Genomic DNA, 9,328 nt, shown 5'->3' with positions numbered 1-9,328 from the left:
TCTTCTAATTTTTCATTCTTTTGGTGTTGAAGTATTGTGTCTTGACTTTTCATAAAATCAACAGCTCCTTTTAGCTCCAATCTAGTTCTGAAAGATTTCTTTTCCTCAGAGTTTTCTTATCTCTTTTTCCATCTGACCAATTCTGATTTTTAAAGCATTCTCCTCCTCAATAATTTTTTGAACTATTTTATCCATTTGACTTATTCTGGTTTTTAAGATGTTATTTTCTTCAGCATTTTTTTAGATTTCCTTGACTAAGCTGCTGACTTTTTTTTTCATGTTTTTCCTGCATCTCACTTCTTTTCCCAATTTTTCTCCTGTCTCCTTTACTTGATTTTCAAAATCGTTTTTGGGTTCTGCCATAGCCTGAGACCAATTTCCATTTTTCTTATAGTCTTTAGATGCAGAAGCTTGTAATTCTTCATTTTCAGATTGAGTATTTTGATCCTTCTTGGGATCATAGACAATGTATTTCTCAATGTTCTTCTTTTTTTCTCTGTTTACTCATTTCCCCAATCTGTGCCTGACTTTGGGGTGGTTCCTAAATGTTTGAGTATTATTGGGACAACCCCTACAAGGATCTCAATTTGTGAAGCTCTGTCTTCCCTCCTGGTCTGTGAATGACCATAAGCACACCCCTTTGTCACGGGGTTGAGGTGGGGGGGGGCTGATGTTCAATGAAGGTCCTGGATTGTTATCAGGATCTGAATGTGGTCAGAGCCCCAGAGTCCTGTTCCAGGTACAGAGGACAGACCTCGGAAGTCTCTCTTCACTCCCCTACCTTTGGTAGGTTGAGCACTCAAGGCTCAGTTTTCTGGGGGTTCCTGCTTACCAGGTCTCCCTGCTTCTGTTTCCTGGATCTGGTCTGCCACTGCTACCTTTGCTTGTGCTGGCTCTGGTAGAGGTCCACCAAATGATCTTCCAAGTTGAACCCGGTGCTTCCAGGGATGTAGGTTAGAATACTGCTGCTGCTGCCATGAGCTCTGGTTTCCAGGTGTCTTTGGGCTATCTCTGGGAAGCTGAAGTTCCTTCATTCTGGTAGGCTGCCCCTCTACCCCATGGAGTGGAGCCTTTCCACTATTTTCCAAGTTACTTTGTTCTGGCCAATTGCCTCACTGGATCCCTCTGTGGATTCTGTATCTTGCAAATTTAATTAGGGTCATAATTTTATGATTTTTGAAATATTATGATGAGAGCACCTAATAGAGAATCTTTTCCTGTCACCATCTTGACTCCATCCCTACATTTACTTTTTTTTTCTTTTTTAGGTTTTTGCAAGGCAATGGGGTTAAGTGGCTTGATCAAGGTCACACATCTAGTTAATTATTAAGTGTTTGAGGCCCGATTTGAACTCAGGTACTCCTGACTCCAGGGCCAGTGTTCTATCCACTGCATCACCTAGCTGCTCCCATCCACTGCTCCACCTAGCTGTCCCCCTATATTCACTTTTTAACAAAATAACTCTTATTTATTTATTTCCCTTAATCCTAATTCCTCATACCCAAAATGGCTAACCTATAAAGATGCTTTACACAAATGTGTAAATACAATATCAACTTGATTGTTTGCCAGTAAAGGGAGGCAGGTGAAAAGGGAGGGTTGAAGAAAATTTTGTAACTTAGATATGGATGGATATTTTTAAAAAAGAATTCTATAACTTGTCTTTGGAAAAATAAAACATCAATAAAAGTGTTTTTTAAAAGTAATATGCTTTCTGCAAGAAAACAAAAAGAAGAGTCATACTAGATAATAGAGTATTGTGGAGATATATTTTAAAGTGTAGGCAATTTGGAAAGTAAGAAGGGGAAAGATTATGAAGCACTTTGAATTAAAAGATAAATAAACCCTGTATTATCTCTATAAATAAATGAGAAATAGTTAGAGGACCCAAGTGGAAATAAGAGGAATTGGATAAGTCTTTCGGTCCTTGAATTACAACTTCAGCCATCTCCTTTAACTCAGTTAATTTTGAGATATCAGTCTTTTCCTTTTCCAACTTTATCCCATAAATAATTGCAAACCCCTCATTGTTTTAGGCTTTAGAAGGTTAGATATAAAAATAAGAGTGAAAGAGACAATCAAATAGAGGAAATTGAACACTGGCTCCCATTCAGAATTGTAGATAATACAATAGGAAAATAAAACTGGACTATTGGATCACTAACTAAACTGCTTGACTCACTTACTTCTCTATTTCAGAATTACAAGAGCCAGTTTATGGCCAGATCTTTGCTTACCCATTAAGATGGTACAAAGTAACATCAATAAGTGGAGTACTGTATAGAATGTTGTTAGACTTATCATTCATATGTAGACCTTGGCACTAAGCTTATTATATGACATTGAATAAGACATTTACACTCTGTCTTAAAGTTTTCTCATCTGTAAAATGGGAAGAGTGAAAGCATCTACCTTCAAGGCTTGTTGTAATGGTAAAATGAGATATACAATTCTTTGCATTCATTAAAGTGCTATGTAAATGCTTAGGTTTGGGGTTTTTGCAAGTATTGTTGTATATATCTCAGGCAACCTTTACCATATGTTGTTCACACAGATCCTTGTTCTTATGTCCTTATTTAAACTCTATAATAATGTATATACTTTACAAAGATTTGGGAGCAAAACATCTTTTTCTATGTTCTTCTATTACCATATGAATTATTTAAATTTTTTCTAAAATTCCATTTATGTTTATAATTTGTTCTTGACCAACTGACAACTGCCTCAGGTAGTTATTATTATCATTATCATGAATAGGTGTGTTTTTTAACAGCTGGTTAGAGTTTGACAATAATATGGTGGCATTATTAACAGTCCCCAAAATATTTCTAATAGTATAATATACTCTCAATTTTACTCCTTGTCTCCCCTGCCCCAAATACTGAAAAAGAGAATATTGTATGTAAAATTAAACAACAACAACAACAATAATAATGATAATAATACACAAAATTTGAGATTACTTCTTTTACATATGAAGAAAAGATTATGTGCATATGTATATTAACATTCTAAGAAGTCTTTAATATTTCACTTTTTTATTTCTTCTTTGTGTTTATAATGTAGATGTTTAATTCATGTCTTGGAATGATTTAGGATAATTTTACTTCAGTCAAACTTATTTCCCACATTCAACTTAGATCAATGTATACCATGGAAACAGTGTGAAGACTAATAGACTGCCTTCTGTGGAGGGTGGGGAGAGGGAAGTGAGATTAAGGGAAAAAGTATAAAATTCAAAATTAATTAATTCATTAATTTGCAATCAATTTCCAGATCATCTTAGAAATGAAATCTTTTTTAGGAAAACCCATGGCAAAGATTCCCCCCACACACACTTATCTATTTCTCTTAATTTCAGTTGCATTGTGGTTTTTTTTTGCAAACCAAGCTGTCCATTTTACTTTCTGTGATTGTAACAGTCTTTTGTTTTATCATGACCTTTTCACATATATAAAAATCTGAAAGGTAATTCATTCCTTATTTTTCTGTTTTTGGTATCACCCTTATGTCTAAGACATGAAACTAGTGTTGAGCTGATAAATGTTTAACAACCTGTACTTCTAAAATTTACTAAGTATTTTGAATTCTAACCTGGATTTATAATAATTTCTCCATCACTTTTTGAGTTTAAACAATAACAAATTAAGACTTAATATGTAACATTTGTTCTTTTCCTAAAGTGTCAATGCCCATAGTGAATATTTAATTATGAGTTTTCATTAGACAGTACTATCCTGTCCAACTTATGATTTATGTGATAACAATTTGAAGTTTATTTTGGTATAATGTTGAGATATTAGTCTATACCTGACTTCTGCCAGATTGTTTTCCAGTCTTCTTCTTTTTTTCTTTTCTGCAATAAAAAAGTTTAATTTTTGGTCATATTATATCCACTTAATTTCTTTTATTCCCACTTAAGTTTTTGTGATTTTCTCTCTCCTCATTATTTAAAAATAATTTTCTATACTTCTTAGAATTTACAGGACTGAATAACAAATAACCAAATAACAAATAGGAAAAATTTATTGGGTTGTATCATTTTTATTATATTTGCGTGGTCTAAAGTATGATGGGCCTGTCTCAAATTTGTTGTTTTACACTAGTTCTGCAAAGACTGTTTATAGTGATATTATCTTGGCAGGTTGAGTAGCAGGTAGTGCATATATTTTATAGTTTTTTGAACCAATTTTTATACTTCTTTTTTATTAAAGCTGGCATCATCTCAACTTATTGAGCTCAATCAGCTCAACTTGATTCTCTGTGCTTTCCGAGTACAATACTCTGTCATTAGCATATAGGGAGAATTTTCTGTCCTCTTCCACTTTTGTATGTGTGTATGTGTGTGTGTGTGTGTGTGTGTGTGTGTGTGTGTGTGTGTGTGTGTGCATATTATATGATTTATCTCTCATCTTATTATTTTGCAAGGTTTCTAAACTGACACCAAGTAATGCTGGGAACAAGAAACATCATTCAAGTGGTAGTCAAGAAGTCTGGTTTCAAAGGATAGAAATTCAATTCTGGAAGTCAAGTTGTTGAGATCAATGACTTTAAAAACAGTTCTAAGTCTGAAAATATTCTCTCCAGGACCAGGGAAATGAATAGGCTAGATTCTTTCCTTAAAGAATTTGAAGGTGGAGAATAGTGATAATGCCTGTACTTTTTTATTGTTATATATTCAAGGAAAATATATTTTGGAAAATCATATTTCTAATATTCTCTGAAAGGATCTAGAAATAGCCTTGTTTAGAATATATTGAATTTCCTATATATTGTTTGAGAGGATGTCACATTTTTTGTCAACAAAAGGTTTTTTTGTTTTAAGTTATTTCATATTTTGTCATCCATTTTTATGCTACAAGTATGTTAGAACTAATACAATGAGATGTGGGAGGGGGTAGTTTAAACTTACTTATTATAAATTAAATCATAATTAATTGCTCTTTAGAACTTTGAAACTTTATGACACAATTTGCTATGCCCTTATTGTTCCTCAAAAATATATTTCTTTTTTGAAGATATTTAAACTGATAATTAAGATAATTAAACTGCATAATCATGCAATTATTTTAAAATTTGAAGGTCCACTAATGTTGTCTTAACTTTTAAAAATAAATTTGTCATGTCTTTTGTTCAGAATGCCATCAAATCTAAAGCCCCTTATTTTAGAGATAAAGAAATAAATCCAAGGAATTTGAAGACTTGATCAGTCAGATATATAATAATAGTAAAGATAGGATTTAAATCCAACTTCTCTGAACTTAGAGTTAGTGTGTTCAGGATTTCAGAAGAAAGTGGACAAGGAAAATGATTTACTAGTAATTAATATGTCATTGAGAAATCCTTGATTTTTGCGATCTAGAGCTTATCTGATTTAATTCTTATTATGCAAAAAAACTAAAGTTTTAGTTATCTCTTTATATGCCATTTCTATCACACATTTTTGTAATGATACTCAAGCTGTACATTTTTTTTGCTGCTTTCATTTTTTTCTTTCATTGTGTTGTACTTATGTTTATCATACTTATTGTTCAGTTGTTCCAGTCATGTCCAACTCCTCGTGACATTATTTGGAAATTTCTTGGTAGAAATATTGAATTGCTTTGCCCTTTTCTTCTCCTGCTTATTTTATAGATAAAGGAATGAGGTTGTCAGGGCTAAGTGACTTGTTCAGATTCACTTGTAAATGTCTGAGGTTCAGATGTTCCTGAATCTAGGTTCTATATTTTGTCCATTATACCACATAGATGCCAATTGAGATCATAAAATATAATCTTTTTTTAAAATACAAACTCCAGAATTTTTCCTGTATTTCATTTTTTGTTTCTCTTCTATATTTTTTTATCTTTGTCAATTAAAATAACTTTATGTTTTGTAATATTTTGACTCATCTCCTTAATCATTTAATTTTCACTTTGAATTCGGTTTGAATAAAATATTAGAAAATTATGAAAGACTTTATCTTCTAAATTCCATTTTTAATTGGATTTAGTTCAGTAACATGGTATTCATGGTATCTATGTATTAACCTTCTCAGGGTTTCTTTTGTATGTATTTACTTCTGAGAGTTATAATTTTCTATTAATTTTCCAAAGGTCCTCAATATTCAATAATTCTCGGTGCCAGTCTGGGAGCAGCTAGCGGCCTCGTGCCGGGGGACTCCTCCACATCCTCAACAGCCACCTCGCTTCCAACCCAGATTCACCCCAAAATGAGAACTTCTAACAAGGATCAGCTGATTTTGAATGTCCTAAAGGAAGACCAGGTTCCCCATAACAAGATCACTGTTGTGGGGGTTGGTTCCATTGGCATGGCATGTGCCATCAGTATCTTGATGAAGGACTTGGCTGATGAACTTGCTCTAGTTGATGTCATAGAAGATAAGCTAAAGGGAGAGATGATGGATCTCCAACATGGCACCCTTTTCCTCAAAACACCAAAGATTGTTTCTGGCAAAGACTACAGTGTAACTGCAAACTCAAAACTGTTTGTTGTTACTGCTGGGGCACGTCAACAGGAGGGAGAAAGTCGTTTTAACTTGGTCCAGCAAAATGTGAATATTTTTAAATTCATCATTCCCAATATTGTTAAATACAGCCCTAATTGCAAGCTGCATATTGTTTCCAACCCAGTGGATATTTTGACATATGTGGCCTGGAAGCTGAGTGGCTTTCCTAAAAATCGTGTTATTGGAAGTGGTTGCAATCTGGATTCTGCCCATTTCCGTTAACTAATGGGGGAGAGACTTGGTATCCATTCTTCAAGTTGTCATGGATGGGTTCTTGGGGAACATGGAGACTCCAGTGTTCCTGTGTGGAGTGGTGTGAATGTTGCCAGTGTATCTCTAAAGAATCTTTATCCTGCTTTGGGAACTGATAGTGATTCAGAAAATCAGAAGCAAGCTCACAAACAGGTGGTTGACAGTGCTTATGAAGTCATCAAGCTGAAGGGCTATACTTCTTGGGCTATTGGCTTGTCTGTGGCAGATCTGGCAGATAGCATTATGAAAAATCTAAGGAGAGTGCATCCAATTTCCACCATGATTAAAGGTCTATATGGCATTAATGAAGATGTCTTCCTTAGTGTCCCTTGTGTCTTGGGGCAGAATGGCATTTCTGATGTGGTGCTGGTAAATTTGACTCTGGAGGAGGAGGCCTGTTTAAAGAAGAGTGCAGAAACTCTTTGGGGAATCCAGAAGGAGCTGCAATTTTAAAACTTTAAATGTGCGTCCATTTTACTGTCTTGAGAACATGACAGTGATTAAGGGATTGTGTATGATGTGCTATGGTCAAATCCTGCCTCTGATTTAGTAATTGAACACCAGAAATCTAAAACTTAAGAACACACTCTAGACTCTTCCTAAAGTTAGAAATGGGGAATACAATGTGACTGTTTGTTAAACCCTGTTATTTGCACAGTGATGCTGGATCAGACTTGTACAGTCACAAACATAGTTACTGTCAAGCAGAACCACAGGTTATGTCACTGCCTATTTTGTAGGGGCTAGTTTCCCAAAGGTCCATAACATTCTTGGACACAACACCATACATACTAATAAAGTAGAAATACTTTATTGATACATTTTATGCTCCCCTCCATTAGAGCTCTTTAGCATGGCCCCATGAATCACCTTTCCAGAGGACCTGATTTTGTCTACTTATATATACTATTTCTATAGTTGTAAATTTCAATATTATATAAAGATCTATGTATGTACAACGATGCAATCAATTTGACAAGTGTCATACTAACCCAAATACTGAATAAACAACAAAATAACTGAAAAAATATTCAGTAATTCTCTCATGTCTCTGTCATTATATTATTTTGTGACTGTCCTTAGCAATATTACTAAATAGCTCCCTCTTTTCTCTAAGGTAATACTTATCATAGCAACAGTCATTGCATTTTGTTTCATGGGCATTTCTCTCAGAGTTCTTTATACTCCATAGAGAATATAGTGGGACCTTATTCTTTCATTTTGGAAATAACGTTTTTCCTTAATTAATCCTTTTTTTGTTATAGTTGGACTATTAATTGGATTCATGAAATTAAAGTGAAAAATAATGACTTTCTGAAATTCCATCCTAAGTGTATCTATCACTTTTCAAAAATTGTTTGAACAAGTAGAATTATGTTTATCAAATATTCCATTCTTAGTGCTTCTTAAGTGTGTTAAATACAGATTTTAATACCTTTAAGTTCTCTACCTCTTCCTCCTTCAGATTTAATTAATATTTAAATTTCTACTTAATTTTCTTCAATATGGATTTTTTAATTGAGTTGTCCCTTAAATTGTCTTAAATTAATCTGTAATACTATGCTGTGCAGATTAGATGTGAGAATTTCTTTGGTAAAAAAGTATGAAATACTTGCCTATAACTATTAAGATTAATTCCAAATTATGTCAAAGTATTATCATGTAATTAAAATGTTTTTCTATAGTTCCTCTCATAAGTGGTTTTGCTTTGCCAAATTAGTGTTTGCACCATCTCTACCACAAAATCTGTGACACTGCGATCATGTGCTTCTGTTTCATTCTAAAATATCTTACCTTCTTATGGTCCAAAAACATGAAATGCTTGTTTTTTCTAAAAGTCTTCTATGTCAAGATGATCATCATGACAATTTAGAATAAGGGCAACCTGAAATCCTATGTCAACCTATCTAATTTTTAGATCTGCAGATACACTTTTGTTACACTGTCTAAAAGATTAACTTACACATTGCTAAAACCAAGTTTCACCTGCAATATATTTTTCCAACCTATACACCTCAATACACACTGTACATAAAGGTGACTAAATTTTGAATAAAAATATAAAACATATAATTTTAAAAAATTAATATGATTTAAAAATAAAAAATCTAAAGGCAAATGAAATTCCTTCATTTTTTTATTCTCTCTTTCCCATGAAATGGACAATGGTTTGTGTTTTAGGATTGTTGCTGTTGTTACACTTATTCTATTCTTATGGCAGATAGATGGTTCAGTGAATAGAATTGGACCTCAAGTTTCAAAAATCTTCACTCAAATCTGAAGTCAGATATTATGAAAGACTCCACAAAATAAAGAGGTATCTTTAATGAGTTTTGACCTATTGGGAATAACTATGCACTAACCTTCTCAGGGTTTCTCCTAATCAGGGACAAACATTACCACAAATTTTGGTCTAAAGGAAGAGCAAAACAGAATTAGGTTATCTGAGACAATGTTATGTATATGTGTGTGTGTGTGTGGGGGGGAATCTATCTACAGAGCCAGGACTTCCCCACCAAAAAAAATGGAGGCATATTGTTGTCCTTAAATAGCCTTATTCATAAATTG

At 33.5% G+C, this 9,328-nt stretch overlaps 1 pseudogene; it reads left to right on the top strand.

Annotated features, from left to right (window-relative positions):
* Positions 1-6,211: 6,211 nt before the first annotated feature.
* Positions 6,212-7,213, top strand: LOC141499102 (L-lactate dehydrogenase A chain pseudogene; annotated as a pseudogene).
* Positions 7,214-9,328: the final 2,115 nt, after the last annotated feature.

The sequence above is a fragment of the Macrotis lagotis genome, chromosome X (genome assembly GCF_037893015.1).
Source record: "Macrotis lagotis isolate mMagLag1 chromosome X, bilby.v1.9.chrom.fasta, whole genome shotgun sequence".
Lineage (NCBI taxonomy): Eukaryota > Metazoa > Chordata > Mammalia > Peramelemorphia > Peramelidae > Macrotis > Macrotis lagotis.
Note: the sequence above shows the minus strand (reverse complement) of the source record. Positions and strands in the feature narration are given on the sequence as shown.